The sequence below is a fragment of the Microcebus murinus genome, chromosome 25 (assembly GCF_040939455.1).
Source record: "Microcebus murinus isolate Inina chromosome 25, M.murinus_Inina_mat1.0, whole genome shotgun sequence".
Lineage (NCBI taxonomy): Eukaryota > Metazoa > Chordata > Mammalia > Primates > Cheirogaleidae > Microcebus > Microcebus murinus.
The window spans coordinates 18,562,123-18,581,107 of NC_134128.1; the positions used below are offsets into that span (position 1 = coordinate 18,562,123).

General features: G+C 41.2%; 1 protein-coding gene and 1 long non-coding RNA gene across 3 annotated transcripts in view; one reads left to right on the plus strand and one right to left on the minus strand.

The window, feature by feature from the left end:
* Positions 1-8,508, minus strand: part of LOC109730051 (uncharacterized) — a 92,316-nt gene extending 83,808 nt beyond the window's left edge. Inside the window, exon 1 of the long non-coding RNA XR_012914925.1 lies at positions 8,008-8,508. This is a non-coding gene — a long non-coding RNA (uncharacterized LOC109730051). The remainder of the gene's footprint in view (positions 1-8,007) is intronic.
* The window catches only part of ITGB1 (integrin subunit beta 1), a 45,651-nt gene continuing 34,148 nt past the window's right edge, over positions 7,483-18,985 (plus strand). For both annotated transcript variants that reach the window (XM_075997706.1, XM_075997705.1), the window contains exon 1: positions 7,483-7,637. The gene's annotated coding sequence lies outside the window, so the exon portion shown is untranslated. The remainder of the gene's footprint in view (positions 7,638-18,985) is intronic.

Consider the following 18,985-nt stretch of genomic DNA (forward strand, 5'->3'; position numbering starts at 1 on the left):
AGGCGGATTGCTCGAGGTCAGGAGTTCGAAACCAGCCTGAGCAAGAGCGAGACCCCCGTCTCTACTATAAATAGAAAGAAACTAATTGGCCAACTAATATATATAGAAAAAATTAGCCGGGCATGGTGGTGCATGCCTGTAGTCCCAGCTACTCGGGAGGCTGAGGCAGCAGGATTGCTTGAGCCCAGGAGTTTGAGGTTGCTGTGAGCTAGGCTGACGCCATGGCACTCACTCTAGCCTAGGCAACAAAGCGAGACTCTGTCTCAAAAAAAAAAAAAAAACAACTAGTTCTCGTGGGAACTCATAGGATGAGAATTCACTCATTTCAGCTAAGCCTTTCATGATGAATCTGCCCCCTGTGATCCAAACACCTCCCATTAGGCCCCACCTCCAACACTGGGGATCTGATTTCAACATGAAGTTTAGAGGGTCAAATATTCGAAACAATAGCAGGAGCCTAATAGCACTCTAATGCCCACCTAGTTCTGCATCAGAGACAGAGAAGCTGTAACATAGAGATGAAAATGACATCTTATTATTATTGAAAATCTGATATTGGAGAGCATGGCTTGCATCTGCAGAGAGATTGACTTCCTATTCCTGAACACCAAAATTATAGACTTGGCTGCCTAGTCACACTGGAGCTAGAACAGGACAGACACTGTTTCTGCAAAATTACACAAAAGATCAGAGACAGTGAAGTGTAGTGAATAAATGTCTGGACTCTGGAGTCAGATTGACTGGGTTCCAATCTCAATTCTGCAATTTACCAGTTATACAACTTAACATCTCTTGCCTCAGCTTCCTCGCCCATAAAATGTGGATAATACTAATACCCACTTCACATAAGGGATTATTTATCACAATGTGTTCTACATCTTGTTTGACTTGTCTAATTCATTTTTATTTAAAACTGCTGATTATTCTACTCTATAAATGTACTTGAATATATTTAATCAACAGATAATTTCTTAAATGTAAGAATTCAGTTCTCCATCCTATGAACTAGATATCACATATCAGTAAAATTTTCATTTACTGATGAAATTTTGATTGAAGTGTTTCATTTCTATAGCTAATGTTCTGACTGTAAGAGAAAAAGACATTTAGTTGACATTTTAGGCATGTTGGAACTACTGGACAATTATAGATAATGAAGGATTTATTTTATCATAAAAGGAGAATGATAATTGAGGACTTCAGTATAAACTTAGTTAAATGAAGAAAAGAGTCAGGAATACAAAAATGTTAAAGTACTAAACCATCAAAACTTTTCGGACTAAGATTATTTCATTCTAGTACAATAAAATAATACAAAATGCAAAATTCTTTCAACTTAAAATGTTATCCAACTGGCAGCCATAAGCAGTTCTAAATAGGGAATTCTTATAATCATAGAGGGAACAGCCTATGACATCAGCCAACAACAATTCAGAAATCTTAAAGTAGAAGTGTCACAGGACTTGTTCTTCCAAACACTGCAGGGAAAATATTATTAGGAAATATAATTAAAATTTATTTAGAATTGCTCACAATTTAACTGAAAATTCACAACAGTTTTGCAACAGGCTGATTTTTAGATATAATTGAAGTCATTTAAGTCTTAGTATGAAAATTGGAAATTTAAAATTTAAAGTTCTAGTTTCTGTTTGAAGTGTATTTTACCTTGAAAAGTAAACACAAACAACATAATCTTTCATTGCACAATTTGATCACAGAAGATTCTACTTTTTCTGTTCTACCTTTTGCAGGTTAAATAACATGCAATGAAAATCTTATAATAGGCTGGGCGCAGTGGCTTACACCTGCAATCCTAGCACTCTGGGAGGCCAAGGCGGGCGGATTGCTTGAGGTCAGGAGTTCAAAACCAGCCTGAGCAAGACCCGTCTCTACTATAAATAGAAAGAAATTAATTGGCCAATTAATATATATAGAAAAAATTAGCCAGGAATGGTGGTGTATGCCTGTAGTCCCAGCTACTCGGGAGGCTGAGGCAGCAGGATTGCTTGAGCCCAGGAGTTTAAGGTTGCTGTGAGCTAGGCTGACGCCATGGCACTTACTCTAGCCTGGGCAACAAAGTAAGACTCTGTCTCAAAAAAAAAAAAAAAAAATCTTATAATAACACAATATTTAGAAGAACTATCTGATGTTTTAAAAATCATTTTAGATAAGACTAGTCAATATGCTACTCAAAATTCCATGGCAACAACAAAGACATTTGTTTAGGCACTTAGTTGATGAAAGGTACTGATCAGATTTGTTCTTAAAATAGTGATTCTTAATGTTTTGGGGGTAAGATCCCATTGAAACTAGAACAATGCAGATATATATGTGTAAATGAAATTCTGCCTATAATTTTAGGGGGTTCATGTTCTCCCATTCATAGGCACGAGGCAACAACTCTGTTGAGCTAAACCTCTGCCTTAGATAACATATTGTGGGGATCAATTTGTGTGTGGGGGGGGGTCAGGGGAGAGGTTTTATTTACTACACATACCTTTTTTAGGGAAACCTATTTTTCCTACTCCCTAATGAATCTGGCTTAAAAACAAGCTCTTCCTAATTCCAGATGGTGACTGCTAACTTTTCTCAAGATACTCAAAAGCGGTTAAATGAGGAAAGAAATAATGTTGTTTTATAAGTCACTAGCTACAATCCATTGGTAACACCACCATTTCCTGTAAGGAGTGATCCCGTTCCTAAAAATAACTCCAGTGCTATTCAACTGCTTATATTTGGCGTATTCTTCATTCTTATTTGGGAAGGCACATTCCCTTCTACAGCTGAAGAAACTCAGTGTTTGCAAAGAGCTGCCTAAAAACACTGTTCCCTGCAGGCTGTTAAAAATGTTCAGTATCTGAAGGCTGGCAAGGAATGCTCACACCCAGTGGAGGCAAAGCTCTATGGGCTAGTGAGAGAAAAAGCTGGGACGCTATATATGGAAAACAGGAAGCAGAACTAGTTGAGGCGGCCTGACTCATCTGTGACCCATATTCACAGCCATAAACCAGCCATTGCTAACCATCTAGTAAAGGAAAAGATTTAAGGGCTAGCCTACACTATAAGGGACACAGACTGCAAATCAGGTCAGACTCTTCTGCCATTTTCCACCTTGCTTTTAAATAAGCAAAGAAATGAAGCACTAACTAAAACCTCAGGCTAGGCAAGCACTCTGACACATGCCACACATACTTAGTTGGCAGTTGCCTCATAGCAAACTTCATTTTTCATGGTTCCTCTGGCAACAATAAAAGAGTATTGAAGCATCTTCAGGACCTTGAAGCCCCCATGCAAAAAAAAAAAGTTGCAAAATAAATAAACTTCCAGTTTCTCTGAATTTTATGACTATTTGCATGTTATTTATATATATGGAGACAGAAAAAGGAGGAACTGGAAGAACCGTCTTGCTCTTTCTTGTTTTTCAAAATGTTGATAATTCCCATGGCTGCCTTATACAAAGACACAAGCATATTCACATTTTCAAAGAAGAATTTTAGTTTCTTGGGAAAAGGAAAGAAATTATTCACAATTCAGAAGCACTTCTCTATTAATATTGTAGGATGTTATCAGAGATCTATCTTTCTTCCATCCCCATCCTTTCATCTTTTTTTAGTGTTTAAAGAATTTACATTCAAAGTAGCTGGAGGTGACAGATCAGAAAAATATATTGAGGTCTGTAGAAACAGTTCTTAGGAAAGTAGCTAAAGGCTGGGCACGATGGCTCACACTTGTAACGCCAGCACTTTGGGAGGCTAAGGCAGGAGGATCACTTGAGGCCAGGAGTTTGAGACCAGCCTGGGTAACATAAAGAGACCCCTGTCTCTACAAAAAATTTAAAAATTAGCTGGGCATAGTGGTGTGTACCTGTAGTCCCAGTGACTCGGGAGGCTGAGGCAAGAGGATCCCTTGAGCTCAGGAGTTCAAGGCTGCAGTGAACTATGATCACTACACCGCACTGCACTCCAGCCTGGGCAACAGGGTGAGACTGTCTCAAAAAAAAAAAAAAGAAGACAACGACTGACCTAGTCACTGTCAATCAATGTGCCAATGTGCTCCGGAAGCCACCACACGCATTTACCATCTATTTAAAACTCAAGTCCCATTGATCAGCTAGACTATCAAGACTTTTTCCTTAATTAAATCTTCTAGTAAGACATTTTCATCACACAGGAACTGCCTAATTCTGCATATTCATCACCCCTCCCACACACACATACTTTTTTCCATTACTATCATCAATGTTGGGATTGGTCTTCACCTATAAACCCTAATCTGATTTGCAATGTGTCCTTATGAATCCCCTTTGAATTTCTAAAATTACTTTTCTTATTTCTCATTATCTGGACACCCTTATTTATAGGGTGACCATAAAATTTATCATCCATACCAGGACATGCTTTTGAGAGTAAAAAGCGGTACTATTAAATATGCTTTGACCACAAATAAGCTGGAGCTATGGGGCATACCAGGACCATAAGGTCACCTGCTTATTTAAAAATGCCTTCTATAGATTGTCCAGTCAATGGCCAACCCTAGGAAAAAATTGGTCTTGGTCTTGAGTATACTTCTTTTTTTTTTTTTGAGACAGAGTCTCACTTTATTGCCCAGGCTAGGGTGAGAGTGCTGTGGCGTTAGCCTAGCTCACAGCAACCTCAAACTCCTGGGCTCAAGCGATCCTCCTGCCTCAGCCTCCCGAGTAGCTGGGACTACAAGCATGTGCCACCATGCCCGGCTAATTTTTTCTATGTATATATTAGTTGGCCAATTAATTTCTTTCTATTTTTATAGTAGAGACGGGGTCTCAGTCTTGCTCAGGCTGGTTTGGAACTCCTGACCTCCAGCAATCCACCCGCCTTGGCCTCCCAGAGTGCTAGGATTACAGGCGTGAGCTACCACGCCCGGCCTTGAGTATACTTCTGTTCTCACATTGCAGGTATTCATGTTCTAACCCATGGGTCTTGCCTTCTGATGGTTATTGTACTTGGAAAATGATTTATAAATTAACATGTACTATTTGCCCATAACAGTTTATACTGTTTAGGGCTATTTCCACTCTCAAACATTGAAAAATCTTCAAGATATCATGGGATGATCTGTGGCTTCCTGGAGGGGGTAAGCCACAAAGATTCAAGAGGCTAAGTCCCAAGAGTGTTCAAACTAGGAGAGATAACTATCCATTCCTGAAGCCAACATTGACTCACTCTCACTCCCTATCTTGTATTTCATAATCATGTGATTAAATACAACCCACTAGATACAAAGGTCAGTGATCAAACTGTGATCCCACCATTTGAAGGTTCCTTTCATTTATGTAAGCCTATCTATAATTATAGACAGAAATAGGAATTAAGGGCTAATTGAACAAACCTTGGCATCTGATGTTTTTACTGGTGAGCAACTCTGAAACTCTACTTTGGAAAATAGTAGGTGAATAAAGAAGACATTCTGAAGTGCAAGTAGTAGTGTGGTGACAAAACTAAAGGAAAGGCCAACTTCACTTGACATAATAATGACTTAACAGATGGCAGAAGAGAATGCATAATAATTGGGAGATAATGCAGGTAACGTATGGATCTAACTAGAATTCAAGACACTATAAATGTTCTATCACATGATCTAGCAATGTGACTTCCACTATTCCTTGACTTTCCTGTTTAGCATGGTAAGGCTGATCAACCCTAGCTTAGAGTATTCATAAATTTTATAGCTAGTTAACTGTCCACCTATTACTATTTGTATATAATCATAAATAGAGTCATATTCCTGACCAATCACTGCTTTTCTGAAATAATGATTTTTTAATTTCTCTTTTCTCCAAAACTCATGACTTCTACACATAAATTGCTACACATGCTTCAGTTTAGTCAAGTGCTCTACCCTATTCCAGGAGAGTAAAAAGACCCATTTATTCATGTATCAAATATTAGCAGAGCCCCTATTATGTGTCCTGGAGCAGTGTGTGACACTGGTGTCAAAAATATGATTAAATTGCCCTTGAAGAACTAATTTAGTGTAGAGTTGTGCACATGTAAGCCTCACAACATTCTTTTGGTAAAGACTGCTAATGTGACTCCTCAAATCACACACAGGGAAAAAATTCTAAGAAACGTAATGCAAATCAAGCATGGATCAATTATCTTTTGAATCATACAGTTTCTTATACTAAGACTGGGCCAATTCAGATCAATTTAGAACAGTGGCAAAAATAATACCTTTATATCCAAGAACGTTGAGTTCTGATGGCAGCATTACCATTGGGATATTAATATAGGAACATCACTTAGCCTAGGCTTGGTCATCCATTAAGTGGAAAAAATAATGCTCATTTCCCACTGGTCTTCAGAGACTGGCTAACCAATAGATTTTATTTTGCTAGTGAGCAAATGTGCAAATTTTCCATACATGAGATTCCTTCGTTTTCTCTTATATTTTAAGAAGGTTGGCAGCCAAATGGCATCCCAGCCTCTAATCTCTCACGAGAGAAATACTACTTCTCTTTTCACAAATCTCATAATTTGAGCCCTATTGCCAACAGGGTGTTGTAGCTCACCAGGTGTCACCCTGCAACATTTTCTGCTAACAGGATGGCAGCTTGCCAGTAGCATATTCTGAATTACTGGGTTTCAGTATGATGTTGGTTGGTACAGGCTTGAATCGTGTAATCAAAATATGCCCAGATACTACCATAATGAATGTGTGTTTCCTTCTTTTTTAAATGTTCTTCCAGCCCCAATCTCTACCTAATAAAAATAATCAGGGGAAACTGTACTCCTTAGGATGAAATTTTTCCTTCTCCTGCCTGTTCCCCACAAACAGACCTCTAAATAATCTAGCAAAAGCAGCCCCTCCAACTCGCCAGTTTTTCTAAAACGTTCCCCACCCCCATCTTTCCTGGCACTCGCCTCCTTCCTTCACCTTTCTCACAGACACATGTCAAGCGCACACTATCGCTCCAGAAAAACACCACCAGTTTTAGCCAATTCCCTTCCAAAAGGACAACGTTGGTTTGGCCCCACGAAGCCCCGCAGGGTGGGCGACTAACCATCCCGATTTGCCTTGGGACTTTCCGGGCTCAACATGGGTCAGGACTGGGCAAACGGGACGGTCGCTCGGCAGAGCTAAGGACAGGCCCGAGAGGAGAGTCCAGGGCCGCGCGGGAAACTGGTGCGCAGCCGGACACCTCTGTCCCTTAGCAGAAGGAGAAACCGAAGCACCGCAAAGGCCTTGGGGAAGTCCCTTTCCCCGCCCTCCGCGGTTTCTCCATGGCCCGCTCCCGCCCAGGCCGGCTCCTTTGTCCCGGGCCGCGCTCTTCCTGCCGCCGCCGCCTCCTCCTCCTCGCCTCAGGCCGGGCTGACGCGGCCGGGAGGAATGCGTTTCCGGAGGGAGAGGGCGGCGGCGGCAGCCTCTGGAGCAGGGTCGGCCGGGCGGAGGAGGCGGTGCCGCGGGTCGTTTCCTGCCGGGAGGCGGCTCAGGGCGGCCGAATCTCCTCCTCCCGCCCCTGAGGAGGAGGAGCCGCCGCCGCCCGCCCGCCGCGCCCGAGACTCGGGAGGCCGCGCCAGCCCGCGGGAGAGGCCGAGCGGGAGCCGCGGAGCAGCAGGCCCGAGCCGAGCGCCGGAGCCGGACGCCGCCGGGAGAAGGTAAGGGCCGGCGGGCCTCCGGCGGGGGGCGGGGGGCGGGCCGCGGCCTTCGGGCTCCCTTGCGCGGCCCGGCCGGGCTCTTTGTGCCGGGCGTCGCGGCGGGGCTGGGCCGTCCGGCGGGTGGGGGTGGGGCGGGATTCCAGCCCTCGGGCACCCGGGAAGTCGCGCGGGCGCCCGCCCGCCCCGCTTTCTCCCTCAGACATTCTCCCGGCCCGCGCTGGCCCCCTCCTCCGGCGCGGGCGGCCTCGGGAGAGTCGCCGCCTGGGCGCTGTCACGTCGGGGCAGTGTGTGTGTGTGTGTGGGGGTGCTTGTGGAGACCCGGGGTCCCAGACCGACCACCTAGACACCTGCCATTTCTGGCGACCCTGACCTGTCCTGTGGCGAGAGCGCTGAGGGAACGTGTCAGCCCCGCGCCCGCTTGTCCACGCCGCGTCCGGTGTGTGCAGCTGAGGGAGCGACTTCAGGTCTCCGGAGGACTCGACGTTTTAGGAGTGTGAACGCTCCCGGACGGTTTCTGGCCCTTTGTCTCTCTCTTTCTACCGCTGGCTGCCTTTTCTTTGAGCGGCGCCGAGCCTGGCCGTCGGCGCCCGCGGGCGGACAGTCGCTCTTCCGTCGGCGTCCAGAAGGCGAGCGCGGCCGTCGGCGCCCGCGCAGGGGCAGCTGGGCCCGGCCCGAGCAGAAGTTGGCCTCGCGGAGCCGCCGGCGGGCAGAGGCGGCGCGGCGTGGCCCGTGCCTTCCCCCCAGCAGTGCTCGTGAGCCCAGGCTGCTCGCGGTCACAGCCGCCGTCCCCGCACCTGCACCCCGGGACCTCCCCGGGACGGGGGCGAAGGTCGTGCCTCCCCCTCCAGAGTCAGACCCCCTGCGAGGGTTAGAGCCTGGCCGGACCCGGACATCGCTTCACTACGTGTCATTTTTTATGTTTCTTACTAAGTTGCACTTAAGAGAAGCCTAATATCTGATGCCTAAGCAATTTTTATTTCATCCAGTTCGTGCTTCGGAGTCAAAACTTAGCACTCATTGATCTGATCATTAGTAAATTGTACTCTCCAATCCTCCTTTTCCTCATCTGGAAAATAGAAACACTAATAAAAAATGTTATTATTATGATGATGATGATGATTATTTATAACGACAGGTAGGGTCGTGCTTAGCTCTAGGCATTTTGCACGTATTATCTCATTTAATTCTGGAGCCGATCTAATGAGGTAGGTACTGTTTTTATCCTCAGTTTACAAATGAAGAAACAGAAATAGGTACAGGGAATGTAAGAAATATGCCTGTGGTGGTGGTCATCCAGGAGACCCTGGAGAATCCATGGGGTTTGGCTCCACAGCCCATGTTTGGGCCACAAGTAACCTTCCTAGCTGCCGTCTAGTTGTGAAAATCACATGTAAAACATCTGGTTTAGAGTAGATGCTCAATAAATGTTGACTCCTTTTCCTCCCTTCTTGGTATGGTAAAAAGAATTTTAAGATAGCTCAGAATGTAACTGAGAACGTTATTAGTAAGTTTCTTTGAGCCAGCATTCCACATAGATACTTAGGTGGGTAGTTATTTAGGTTGTTTAGCTATTTTTTGTTGTTGTTTTGATGGTACAAAAATAACTCGTGTGAGATGAGTTTTGATTAGACATCTTTCTTCTATTGCATGCACCCTTTGCAATACCTTGTATAATAGACCACTTTTGGAAATGATGAAGGAGTTTTAGTTAGAAGTTAGGTTATATTCTACATTTATGAAGGCCCAGAGGAGGCAGGCCTTACATAAGAGTCCCATTATAATTCTCATAGTTTTAAATAATTTTGGTTCATTGATCAGTATTATGCTGAAGATGATGAAGTGATAAGTAGAAAACAGATTGGTGTTTTTATTACATGCATTTGGGAAGAAAACTGTTTTACTTATCCAATAATTGAGTATGAAATGGAGGTTTTCTATTAGAATGCTACCTAAAAGGAATATGGTTAATGCTTCTGTAGACAGAAAGCAAATAAACTCCAGTATGACTTATCTATGTTAACTCCACAGACCTACAATTTTAAGTGTTCATGATATTGGTTTTTATTTTTTAAAGAATGTGAAGTCTATATTAAGGGTATTTTTTGATCAACATTCTGTACGTGAAAAATACGGAATTAACAATTTTGCAAACCACCGGATTTAGTAACTTTAACAATCAGGCAGTTTTCTTAACTTTCTGGCCAGTATAAATTATATCTTCCCTAAATTACCATCACTGAATAAAAATGTAGTTCTACATTGATAAATTCCTAAGTCTAGGAGTGACATTGGGGCCATCTGGTCCCTTTGTAATAATGAAAAGTAATCAAACAGTTTAATGTTGTACTAGTTTTCATAAGAGTTTCCCCCACTCTACATGGAGAGTTAGGATATGTATGGTTGTATGTGGAATCCTGGAGCATGATATTATGTAAATATGTAAACATCTGAATTACTGTATTAGCAGTGTTTTTTCTGACTTAGGTTATATGTTCTGGGAGTTTTGTTTGAGTCACAGAATAGGGAGGATAAGAGTAGAGAAGAGTACATTAGTCTTCTGGATCCTAACATAATAGTTGTACCAATAGCTGTAGAAAACTAAAAGAATATTACCATATGTTCCTAGGTTAAAGGAAATGCAAGCCATAGAACTCATAATATTACAGTCTTAGGATATTTCAGTAGGTAGGTGAAAAAAATGTGTATCTTTTTTAGGAGCTGTGTGCAAAAGGAGCCAAACTATACTTTGTAAATTTCTCATTGTTTTAAAAATGGATATTTATAAGACTTTCATAAGACAGTGAATTTTTTTTTCTTTTTAGTTTTAAATTTATTGAATTTAAAATAATTTTTTACTTTTTCTTTTTATTTTTTTTTGGCCAAATATGGAGCATGTAGACAGTGAACTTTTATTTATAAAATAATGTGGGTATTTAGAAGTCAGCTGACTTTAAATTTTATTTTTGGTTTGTGGCTTTAGAAGATAGGGTTGACTACATTTAGCAATATGCTTAAGCATGTGTATATTACATCACCATAAAATGTGTGTATGAGAAAAGAAACTGTCAAATACATATTTAAACACACATATTATAAATATGGATGCATGTATCTATTATAGGACCAATCTCATTATACAAATTCTCCAAAACACATGTTGTTGGACCCCAGTGATGTATAAAATGACTTACTGGAGTATAAGAAGAAACTTTTAGGCTTACTGTTTTTTACATATATATGTATTTAAATCTCATCACTTTAAAGTTTAAAGTTTTCATTATGATTTATAATGTCTTACTATATTGGTATAGAAATATACCTGTATTTTAATGTATAAGTAAACATGCATGTATTTTGGGTACATGCATGCCAAAATCTCTTTTGTGATGAAGATGAGTGATCCAAAAACTTTGGAGACCCCTAGTATAGAGGATGATTTGGGTGGAGGTACAAGAACTGACTGCGTTTATGAGACAGAATTGATAAGACTTGATGTCTGAGGTGAGAGAAACGAAAGAAACCCCAGTTGGCACAGGTTTATGGCCAGGCTGCACTGTTTGCCAAGGTAGGCGGTGTGACCACAAGGGGGTGGTGCTGGTTGGCTGGAGGGAGGGGATGAGATGACTGTAATGTCGAGGTTTTTTTAAGGTGACTATGGGACATTGTAGAGATATCTAGAGCACAGTTGAAAACAGAGTGGGAGCTAAAATGACGTCTGGTTGGGAGATTGAGATTTGGGAATTCTTAGTCTGTGAGTGCTAGTTAAAGAAGCTATAGGCTATGGATGAAAATACCAAAGGAGAGTGTAGAGTGAAAAAGAAGCCAGAGAGAGAAGCTGGGAATACTTAAGAGTCAAGGGTGGGTGGAGAAAGAGGAATCTAGAAAAGCATTTTCCTTCCCCAGTTTCTTCTCTGAACTTCTAATTCTTCTGAGTGACATTTTAGCGAGTGACTTGGGTGTTTGAGGGTTTTTCCAGTGATTGACATGTTTGAGGTAAAGTCAGACATCCCTCTGTGCTCAGTTATTTTCAGGCACATTATTGGAGAAGCAGTTTGTAGTGGAGGCTTCTTGATTGGGAGGTGGGAACCTGGGCTTGGTGCAGGCTCTGCCACTGAAGTTCTGTGTGACTTTTGTCAGAATACTGCCCCTTCCAGGGCTTTGGTTTTCTAAATATATCTGCACTATAAAGTGGTCTCTACGTTTCCCCTCAATACATCATTCTGAGTTGAAAGGTAGCTGCCGCCTTGTCTATGCACTGCACAGTGCTGTTCTCTTTCTGCCACGAGCAGCCACTTTCTTGTGTAGTCACCGGAGAGGGAGGCGTGGCACCACGTTACCGCTTGGCAAAGACCTGCCAACACTGGCCAACCGTGTCTACCAGGGTCATCTCTTCATCAGGGCATAGCTCAGTTGTACACTCCATCTTAGTCCATCTGTATGTTGAGTACCAATTACCTGAAAAATGCTGGACTCAGTGGGTGTAAATCAAGAAGTTGATGTGGTCCTTGATGTTGAGTCTAGTTGGGACAAGTTGTGTTCAGTTCAGGAAAATGTAACAAAAACCAAAGGATATTTAACGCTATATACTGTACCAGATAATAGTCACTAATAGTAAAAAGATCAGAATTGGCTTAAGTGGTTTTGCAAGACTTTGTGGAGGAGATGGGGCCTGAGCTTGGAATGGAATGAGCAAAGATCAGGTGACAGATGGGTGACATACTCAAAGGACAGTATGTTAGAAGGCAGAACCCAGTCTAATTTTGCAAATAGTGCTTGGCCACTTTGTTACCTATTAGGAGATGTATCTGTATAAGTATATATATTTATGAAGCATATATATGGAGGCTGGGATTCTTGCCCTCTCTGCCTACTCTGGTGAGGGACACAGACATGAAAGCAATTAGTTATAATAGAATTTTGAATAAATATAATGCTGAAGATTTGTCATCTGCTATACTAGGCACTATCAAGAATATGTTTTGAGACCACAAAGGAAGAGTAGTTAATTTTGTTTATTGTAGTTGCTTAAGAGATGAAGACCAATGAGACCCCAAAAACAGTCAGAAAGGTATAAGAAAAATTAGCATTCTGTTTTATTTAGGCAGTATATTTTCAGTGGAGTGATGTGGAAAATATTTACATGCAAAACTGGGTATGTACCATTGAAGTATAGAAGTCACATTTCAATGAATGTATATTTATTGAGTGAATATGTAAATAACTTAAACTTTCATATTCTTTATGATATTAGGAATAATAATTTATTAGTTTTCCGACATCCAATATTTTATGGTTTATGTATGTTTTAGTTCATATTATGACTTCAGTGTTTATTAAAGGGGTGGTAGTGGGGTCATATCTGTTAGAGGAGGAAGTTGTAGTTGGACAAAAGCAATCTTAGTATTATAATATTAGGAAAATGTTACAAAAAGTATGACCAGGAATAAGATTTATGCTTATTAAAGAAACAAGGGTTAAAAAGATTAAGAAACATTCATTAAATAGGCATACAGGGTCTTATTTTAGATGGCCTGACCAATGAATGAGTTGGAGAGCAAGAAGAAGATTGAGTGAATTATTAATATGAGCTGTAGGTCACTATACAGATATTTGTTACTAAGAGCTTTCACATTCATGATAATATTTTATCCTTCCCACAATTTTTTGGTAGACATTATTTCCACCTTACTAATGAGTAAAATGAGAAATTAAGTGATTTCTCCTTATGTTTGGTTTGGTCCTAAAACATTTATCGTATGTTTAAAATACTGTGTTCACAGCACTGTGCTTCTTCCACTCTGCCACAGACTGGAGAGGAGATATGAGGGAGGATGTGGTCAAAATTAGTTTGATCAAGGAAGCATTTTGGAATGGTCGAGTTAAAAAGTGGATAGAATTAGCAATTTGGAACATAACTCAGAATTCTCCTTAACCAGAATTATGTGGAACAAGCCTTGCTTTCAAGTGCTTGTTGATACCATTAATCAGGATGGTTAACTTTGTTGCTACCTCCATTCACAATTAATAACATCTCTGTAAACTTGCCCCAAAGTAAACTTTCTTAACCAGAAAACAGTTGCTAACGTACTCTTCTTTCCCCTTCATGGAGAAAGGCAAAAAAAAAAAAAAGAAAAAAAAAATCTACAGACATAGAAAGTGTAAAGAAGGAACAGTTTAGTAGGCTGGTTTGAAAAAAAAAAAACAACAACCAGTTACTAGGTCACTCTTACCTTGTGAGTGGAAGAAGCTAGGAAGAATTAAGTTCAGGCAGTTCTTCATGCTCATGTTGCATCAGCCCATCTTTCTGCAGTCTTTGAGTTTATTTTGTGCTCCAACCCCCCCCCCCCCCCCCCCCCCGTTTGAATTTGATGCTTAATTCATTTTCCTCCCATTCTCAAATAAGGCCATCCTTTTTGGGGGGTAATGGGGGTGGTATACCAGTTGTCTATTTATTGGGTCACCATTGGTTATCATTACATTTCTAATTGGCTTGAATTATTATTTTGAATTCTGTGTGATTTTTCTCAAGTCTGCTGTTCCTGTTTTGTTGATTTCTGCCCCTTGAGTTCATGAGGTCTGTCAAAGGTTCCAACCTGAATTTCCTTCCTTAGCTCTCTGTACTTTTCCTCTAGTTTTGTTGTCTTACTGCTTTTGATCACTATAAAATAAGATCTGTTTGAGATTTTCTGAATTCCTTGAAGAGCATGTGAGTTCACTTAAATGTTCTCTTATTTTCAAAGATTCTTCACTTCCTTTCACTTTTCATCCTGTAGACATCTTTCTTAGGTGTTAAGTTCCCAGCCTTTACCTCCCCCACCCCCAAAATGTTTATCTTTTAGGCTATTGCCAACATACAGTGTTTCCATTCCCTGTCTTTCCCTGCACTTGTGGACTGGGTGGTGGTGACAATTGATCTTGCATATGCTCATTTTCCTGGAGAAGGTGGGTAGAGTAGTCTCTAGTGATGAATTTTATCTTCTGTCTGTTACTCTGTAACTAACTCATCTAGCCCTGATATGAGCTGTTCACAGATTCAAATTACTTTGTGAGCCTATGGCTTTGCAGCAGCCAAACCTCTGTTGTTGGAACTTATTAGCCTCAGGCTACTATCATTGGGTGAGAGGGGGTTAATGCTTCTTAAAAAGTCTTTTTTCTTCTGGGTTGGAGTAGTGAATTTAAGGTTTTCTAGTTCAGACCTCTGATCTATTTACCATGATAGGGGAGAGATGTTACATCTTTCATAGCCTCTTCACTTTCTTGTCCCCTCTTATTTATTTTTATCCCTCTCCATCCTTTCTGATAAGTTTTGTTAATCATTAATTCTAGCTTATTATTTGGGCCATAAACACCTCCATAGTCACCACCACACCTCTTCCTGTCAGATACAAGGAAAAAAAATGTTTTGTTTTAACTTTTTCCTGTAAGGGGAGAGGTGCTCTTGCCATGGGAAGAATTCATCTCCATAGCTCATCCTCAAATAATACAGAGTTTAGTGAGATTCTGTTTCTTCCATTCATGTTCTTCCCATGTTTATTACACTCTATGTGGGATAAGGGAGGAACCTCCTGTTAATTCCCAGTCTTTCAGTTTGGCTCTGTGATGTTTTTCTGGTATATGTTGATTTTTAGATACTAAAATCTATTTTTGGCCAATTTTTTCCTTTTTAAAAGCAAATACAGAAAATAGTGGAACAGTTTTGGGGTGACTCCAGCTTTATTATGTTTTGAAGAGAGATTTATGATGTATCTCAGTTTAGGTATCAGAATCTTTTCCACCATCAAGGTGAAAGATTTTAAAACTCTATGATAAGACTGGACGCAGTGGCTCACGCCTGTAATCCTAGCACTCTGGGAGGCTGAGGCGGGCAGATTGCTCGAGGTTAGGAGTTCGAAACCAGCCTGAGCAAGAGCGAGACCCCGTCTCTACTATAAATAGAAAGAAATTAGTTGGTCAACTAATATATATATAGAAAAAATTAGCCGGGCATGGTGGTGCATGCCTGTAGTCCCAGCTACTTGGGAGGCTGAGGCAGGAGGATCGCTTGGGCCTAGGAGTTTGAGGTTGCTGTGAACTAGGCTGATGCCATGGCACTCACTCTAGCCTGGGCAACAAAGTGAGACTCTATGACAGATAAGGAGAGAAGCATTTGAACAATGAGAATTTTAGCTTTTCTTATTAGAAACCTAATTATATTGAAAGATGTGGCTTTTGAATCATGCCTGGGTTCATATCCTAGCTCTGTCACTTACATGTTTGGCACATGGTAGGTATGCAATACATGTTTGTTGGCTTGAATTTAGTTAATTGCATTGAATCAAACTGTGCCCTTGGAAAGAGATTTTTTTATAAGAGGAAATCTTTTGTGGATTACTCCTTTTTGTATGAGTTGGCATTTGGGCACCTTATTTAAACCTCTGAAATGAATGTAACTTGCCACATTTTTTTTTTAAGTAATTGTTTTCTAAGGTGTAATTATTTAATTTCTGCAAATGTTAGTACATATACATACATTTTCTAAAGATTGTATCTATAAATATAAAAGGAAATGCCAAGTGAATTATTTGTAACATTGCTAGAAACATTAATAAATAATTAGTCTATTTAAAAGTTTGAATGAGATATAAAACCACACTTAACCTTTATGAATAAGTATGAGTTTACAGTGAAGATTAAAATAATTATACACAGTTTTTGACAGTGGAAACAATTGCACATATTTGGATTTGTTAAGCACTAAAATGAGATCACTTGTGGGGAGGTGAAGTGATCAAGTTGTTGTTCAAGGAATGGATCATGACCCCTTATATAAAATTGAATATGGTAAAAAAAAAAAATTATCTTAGAGTGAAATGCTCTCATAGGAACAAGAGACAAAACTTGTGGCTATACTTATGACATATAACAATTAAAATAACTTCTCTTGGCCTCCATTAAGTTTGAATGCCCAAGAAGTAAACTCACAGGACATTATAAGCGCTTTCATTTCTATGCTCTGAGTCAGTTCTAACAGTGGAAGGATATTCTTTCTTTTAAAATAGCAATTAAGTAGGCTTTCAAAAAATTATAGTTTAAGGAAACACAAAGGCAGGTCATAGCCTCTGGATTCACATGGTCTGGTTTCAGTTCTACCTGTGCAACTTTTGATTCCACATGCGCAAGTTATATAACCTCTCGGTGGTTTCCTGCTATGTTTAATAATTATAACAAGAAACACTTAGGTAGTAATTACAATATACCAGACATTGTTTTAAATGTTTTATATGTATCTACTTAAACATCACAACCCCCCTATAAGGTAAATACTGCCATCTTCATTTTAACGATGAGGAAACTGAGATGGATTAATTTGCCAATATCACCCACCTCGTTAGCGTGAATCAGGCATTCTGGCTCCATAGTCCCCGCTCTCTTGTACAGTGGTGGGCACGACAATTTGCCTGCCCTCATGAAGCTTACCTTTTTGTGTTTTGATACTTTAGAATATCTCCAGTTATCTTTATCATTATTTTCTTCATTTATTAAATATTAAGACATTGTGCTAGAGACAGAGGACACAATGAAGCGACTTCTAGAGGATGATGATTCATAAGGCAAGTCAGCCACATGCATCTGTAGTAGGGTAAGAGCTGCATATGCCGTAAACACAAAACCTTTGAAACAACGATTATATTTGTTTTAATATATACCGTGTTTCCCCGAAAATAAGACCTGCTCATAAAATAAGCCCTAGCAGGATTTCCAAGCATTTGCGCAATAGAAGCCCTACCCCGAAAATAAGACCTACTGATGGGTGTAGCTATACAGCGTATCTGCACAGCCCATGCATTTTGTCTCGGAGTGATAAAGAAGACGAGCAGCCCTTCTCATCTGCCCCATGAGAGCTCTGTTGATCGATGTGAGAGATTGGGGCCAGTGGTTCTAAAGGAAGTAGAGTCGCAAGAGATTCAGGATGAAATTAGCCGGGCATGGTGGCGCATGCTTGTAGTCCCAGCTCCTTGGGAGGCTGAGGCAGGAGGATTGCTTGAGCCCAGGAGTTTGAGGTTGCTGTGAGCTAGGCTGATGCCACGGCACTCACTCTAGCCTGGGCAACAAAGTGAGACTCTGTCTCAAAAAAGAGAAAAATAAAAAAAGAGATTCAGGATGGAATTTGGGGTTTGGAGAGTTATGATGATGTTCCAGAAGAAGACAACTATATTTGAATAAATGTAGATTGTTGTACCATACTTAAAACAAATAATACATCCCTGAAAATAAGCCTTAGGGTGTCTTCTTGAGGAAAAGTAAATATAAGACCCTGTCTTATTTTCAGGGAAACACGGTATATGTGGCTGTGTGTGAATCACCTGGCTTTGTCTCTCTTTCCTCCCCATTTCTTGCCATCATTAGGGGCATCAGGAGTTCCTGCAGGGGATGCTTTTCACACTCTGGTCTAGCACTTTTCTCAACTCTTTCAGCTCCAGTGGTCTTGAAGGGCTGTATTCAAAACCTCCTGTGTCCTCACATCCTCTGGCCTCCCCTTGATTCCAGCCATTGATTGCTGCTGGTGACAGTTCTGTGACTCACTGTTGGCTGACTATCCTCAGTCTTTAGATTCCCTTCCCCTCTCCCCAAGCAGCATCCTCTGGGTACCTGCACTGTGGTTCCAGGAAGCCTGAGAAGTGTGGGGGTGTTAGGAGGAGGCAGCGTGTCATTGGTGGGGGGCGGGCGTTGGTGGCTCACGCCTGTAATCCTAGCTCTCTGGGAGGCCGAGGCGGGCGGATTGCTCAAGGTCAGAAGTTCAAAACCAGCCTGAGCAAGAGCGAGACCCCGTCTCTACTATAAATAGAAAGAAACTAATTGGCCAACTGATATATATATAAAAAATTAGCCGGTCATGGTGGCGCATGCCTGTAGTCCCAGCTACTCGGGAGGCTGAGACAGAAGGATCGCTCGAGCCCAGGAGTTTGAGGTTGCTGTGAGCTAGGCTGACGCCACGGCACTCACTCTAGCCTGGGCAACAAAGCGAGACTCTGTCTCAAAAAAAAAAAAAAAAAATACTTCTCCCTGTTGACCCCTGCTGGACAGGCTTTCTATACACTTCTCAGAAGTTTTCAGCAAGATCAAGCCCCCAGCCAACCCAGTATGGTAAATAAAATAGCTTTGTATTGGCTTTTTCTCTTTTTCTTGGCTCACTCTTTCGAAGTACCACTATTTTCCTGGGGTCACCTTCCAAGTAAACTGCCTGCACACCAGTTCTAGTCCCGGGTTCTGCTTTGGGACAGAGCCCTGGCTAAAGCAGTGACCTAGTACTGTATCTTCAGTTCAGCTTTTCTCCCAAGATTGCCTATCTCTGAAATTTTAAACTCCCA